We start from the raw sequence: 5000 nt of genomic DNA on the forward strand, positions 1-5000 counted from the left end.
AAGACCATGCGATCAGCACAAAGTTATTCAGAGTCACCAAAGCAAACGATGGACGAACGTAAACGCCCGCCACCGATTGGTTTTGATCTAATAAAAGCGTTCCTACCATCTCTGGTCGGAACTCTGTTTTGCATGTATTAGCTCTAGAATTACCACAGTTATCCAAGTAAATGTGGGTACGATCTAAGGAACCATAACTGATTTAATGAGCCATTCGCGGTTTCACCTTAATACGGCATGTACTGAGACATGCATGGCTTAATCTTTGAGACAAGCATATGACTACTGGCAGGATCAACCAGGGAGCTTCGAGTAAATTTTCATCATACGAAGCAAAAATATGTATGTATATATATATCTTAGTCGCCGACTCTCTCCCCTTAAGAGTCGGATCGACGATACTTTTTCTCGTCTTTAAGACAGTTCTCTTTCTCCTCTCTCTTCTCTCTACTCTCTTCTCTCTTCTCTTTCGAGTTGGTAAATTTCGCTCCACTATTAGATTACCAACTCCGCACGAATTACCACATGGGTATATCCGCGCATATACATCAGGAGGACCTCCAAAAATTTCAAACTCTCCCGTGTATCTCTCCGAGATCTTTTTAGAAGAAAAAGAATCTCGGATGTCACATCGACTTTCAGGTTTGTAAGCACGTATGCTCGAGCGCTCTCCATCGTGTAAGCACGGACATAACGCACGAAGTCCGAAGACCGCGTACGTTAACATGCTGGACATATCGAGAAAGCGCGAACCATGCTAGGCGTACCCATGTCGAGGCCCTCGCGTTAAAGATCATACTCTTCTTTTCGTTCTCTCTTCTTTGCCCAGAAATAATATATATTTCTTATAATATATACCTCTTAGTTTATGTATTTCTCTCTTAGGACACCTCAATTTTATATGTATATATTATATTTCATTCGAACAATTTTTGTTCGTCGCCCCTTTTTGTGTGTAGTATTTCGTTTGGTCTTTGCCATTAAATTTTTGTATACGAAAAATATATTTTCGCTCGGATAGAAAACCCCTTTTGGGTTTCTGAGAGTTGATGTGAGAGTCGTACAAGTATAACGAATATACGTTGTATCCAACCCAACATTCTGGGCTTACCACATAAGGGCCATTCGGTCTGAGACACCGACCCGTGGTCATGCTGTGTAGAGAAAAATTCGCAACGGAACGCGGTACAGAACAGTCGAGGAATGGACCTCGAGGAGCTGAACGACTGCTTCTCGACCGAGATCGTAGAATAGCCGCTCGCCCGCCGCTGCGCCGACCGGTCCGCTCGAACCGACGTGCTCTCTTATAGTAACCAAACGGGCGGCCGCGACGACCGCGGCGCCGGCCGCTCAGCACGGGCGCTTATGGTGGTAAACTGCCGCGCGTACAGACCAACCGGCCGGGCTGCTGGTACTTAGCCGCTGAAACTATGGTCGATTCGAACATATATTAACATACGATTTTTATTCGATAAATCGTTATTGTACATATTAAACGTTAGTTTCCACCGAAAGAAAAATTTTTTAGAATTTTTTTTTTCCAAAAATTGCAAGAGTAAACTTTTTTAATATTCGATTTAAAAATTTTTAAATGCTTAATCCTTACATTAAACTACTGGGAGAACTCAGAAATCATAATGAAAAAAATTACAAAAATTTATTTTTCTCAGAAACTCCGAAAAACAGAGTGGTCGAATCCGTGCAAGCCGGAATTTTTCTAAGTCCCCACGGTCAAGAGTAAACTTTTTTAATAAGCGTTTTAAAATTATTTCAATGTTTAATCCATGCGTAAACATGATGTTTATTAACGTTTTTAACATTAAAAAAAATTACAAAAATTTATTTTTCAAAAAAAATGGAAAAAACCGATTCGTCGGAGCGAGGTGTCCAGCCCGTGCGGTAATTCCAGCAGGCGAATCGGACTTCCCGAAATTTTTCTAAGTCCCACGGTCGACACCAACTTTTTTAATAAGCGTTTTAAAATTATTTCAATGTTTAATCCATGCGTAAACATGACGTTTATTAACGTTTTTAACGTTAAAAAAAATTACAAAAATTTATTTTTCGGAAAAAATGGAAAAAACCGATTCGTCGGAGCGAGCTGTCCAGCCCGTGCGGTAATTCCAGCAGGCGAATCGGACTTCCCGAAATTTTTCTAAGTCCCACGGTCGACACCAACTTTTTTAATAAGCGTTTTAAAATTATTTCAATGTTTAATCCATGCGTAAACATGACGTTTATTAACGTTTTTAACGTTAAAAAAAATTACAAAAATTTATTTTTCGGAAAAAATGGAAAAAACCGATTCGTCGGAGCGAGGTGTCCAGCCCGTGCGGTAATTCCAGCAGGCGAATCGGACTTCCCGAAATTTTTCTAAGTCCCACGGTCGACACCAACTTTTTTAATAAGCGTTTTAAAATTATTTCAATGTTTAATCCATGCGTAAACATGACGTTTATTAACGTTTTTAACATTAAAAAAAATTACAAAAATTTATTTTTCGGAAAAAATGGAAAAAACCGATTCGTCGGAGCGAGCTGTCCAGGCCGTGCGGTAATTCCAGCAGGCGAATCGGACTTCCCGAAATTTTTCTAAGTCCCACGGTCGACACCAACTTTTTTAATAAGCGTTTTAAAATTATTTCAATGTTTAATCCATGCGTAAACATGACGTTTATTAACGTTTTTAACGTTAAAAAAAATTACAAAAATTTATTTTTCGGAAAAAATGGAAAAAACCGATTCGTCGGAGCGAGCTGTCCAGCCCGTGCGGTAATTCCAGCAGGCGAATCGGACTTCCCGAAATTTTTCTAAGTCCCACGGTCGACACCAACTTTTTTAATAAGCGTTTTAAAATTATTTCAATGTTTAATCCATGCGTAAACATGACGTTTATTAACGTTTTTAACGTTAAAAAAAATTACAAAAATTTATTTTTCGGAAAAAATGGAAAAAACCGATTCGTCGGAGCGAGGTGTCCAGCCCGTGCGGTAATTCCAGCAGGCGAATCGGACTTCCCGAAATTTTTCTAAGTCCCACGGTCGACACCAACTTTTTTAATAAGCGTTTTAAAATTATTTCAATGTTTAATCCATGCGTAAACATGACGTTTATTAACGTTTTTAACATTAAAAAAAATTACAAAAATTTATTTTTCGGAAAAAATGGAAAAAACCGATTCGTCGGAGCGAGGTGTCCAGCCCGTGCGGTAATTCCAGCAGGCGAATCGGACTTCCCGAAATTTTTCTAAGTCCCACGGTCGACACCAACTTTTTTAATAAGCGTTTTAAAATTATTTCAATGTTTAATCCATGCGTAAACATGACGTTTATTAACGTTTTTAACGTTAAAAAAAATTACAAAAATTTATTTTTCGGAAAAAATGGAAAAAACCGATTCGTCGGAGCGAGCTGTCCAGCCCGTGCGGTAATTCCAGCAGGCGATCCGGGGTACTCGAAATTTTTCTAAGTCCCGACGGTCAAGAGTAAACTTTTTCATCACATATTTCAAAATTTTTTTAATGTTTAATCCACGCATAAAAACGCAGTTTATTAACGTTTTTAACGTTGAGAAAATTGACAAAAATTTTTTTTTCACTGAAAATGGAAAAAATGTATCGGTCGATGCGGGCTATCCAGGCCGTGCGGTAATTCCAGCAGGCGATCCGGGGTACTCGAAATTTTTCTAAGTCCCGACGGTCAAGAGTAAACTTTTTCATCACATATTTCAAAATTTTTTTAATGTTTAATCCACGCATAAAAACGCAGTTTATTAACGTTTTTAACGTTGAGAAAATTGACAAAAATTTTTTTTTCACTGAAAATGGAAAAAATGTATCGGTCGATGCGGGCTATCCAGGCCGTGCGGTAATTCCAGCAGGCGATCCGGGGTACTCGAAATTTTTCTAAGTCCCGACGGTCAAGAGTAAACTTTTTCATCACATATTTCAAAATTTTTTTAATGTTTAATCCACGCATAAAAACGCAGTTTATTAACGTTTTTAACGTTGAGAAAATTGACAAAAATTTTTTTTTCACTGAAAATGGAAAAAATGTATCGGTCGATGCGGGCTGTCCAGGCCGTGCGGTAATTCCAGCAGGCGATCCGAGGTACTCGAAATTTTTCTAAGTCCGAACGGTCAAGAGTAAACTTTTTCATCACATATTTCAAAATTTTTTTAATGTTTAATCCACGCATAAAAACGCAGTTTATTAACGTTTTTAACGTTGAGAAAATTGACAAAAATTTTTTTTTCACTGAAAATGGAAAAAATGTATCGGTCGATGCGAGCTGTCCAGGCCGTGCGGTAATTCCAGCAGGCGAATCGGACTTCCCGAAATTTTTCTAAGTCCCACGGTCAAGAGTAAACTTTTTTAATAAGCGTTTTAAAATTATTTCAATGTTTAATCCATGCGTAAACATGATGTTTATTAACGTTTTTAACATTAAAAAAAATTACAAAAATTTATTTTTCAAAAAAAATGGAAAAAACCGATTCGTCGGAGCGAGGTGTCCAGCCCGTGCGGTAATTCCAGCAGGCGAATCGGACTTCCCGAAATTTTTCTAAGTCCCACGGTCGACACCAACTTTTTTAATAAGCGTTTTAAAATTATTTCAATGTTTAATCCATGCGTAAACATGACGTTTATTAACGTTTTTAACGTTAAAAAAAATTACAAAAATTTATTTTTCGGAAAAAATGGAAAAAACCGATTCGTCGGAGCGAGCTGTCCAGCCCGTGCGGTAATTCCAGCAGGCGAATCGGACTTCCCGAAATTTTTCTAAGTCCCACGGTCGACACCAACTTTTTTAATAAGCGTTTTAAAATTATTTCAATGTTTAATCCATGCGTAAACATGACGTTTATTAACGTTTTTAACGTTAAAAAAAATTACAAAAATTTATTTTTCGGAAAAAATGGAAAAAACCGATTCGTCGGAGCGAGGTGTCCAGCCCGTGCGGTAATTCCAGCAGGCGAATCGGACTTCCCGAAATTTTTCT

General features: G+C 38.0%; 1 non-coding gene across 1 annotated transcript in view; it reads right to left on the reverse strand.

Moving 5' to 3' along the window:
- LOC143175714 (small subunit ribosomal RNA) overlaps positions 1 to 305 on the reverse strand; it is a 1921-nt gene extending 1616 nt beyond the window's left edge. The window contains exon 1 of the ribosomal RNA XR_013000405.1: positions 1 to 305. This exon is cut by the window's left edge and continues 1616 nt beyond it. This is a non-coding gene — a ribosomal RNA (small subunit ribosomal RNA).
- Positions 306 to 5000: the final 4695 nt, after the last annotated feature.

Source organism: Nomia melanderi, unplaced genomic scaffold (genome assembly GCF_051020985.1).
Source record: "Nomia melanderi isolate GNS246 unplaced genomic scaffold, iyNomMela1 scaffold0166, whole genome shotgun sequence".
NCBI lineage: Eukaryota > Metazoa > Arthropoda > Insecta > Hymenoptera > Halictidae > Nomia > Nomia melanderi.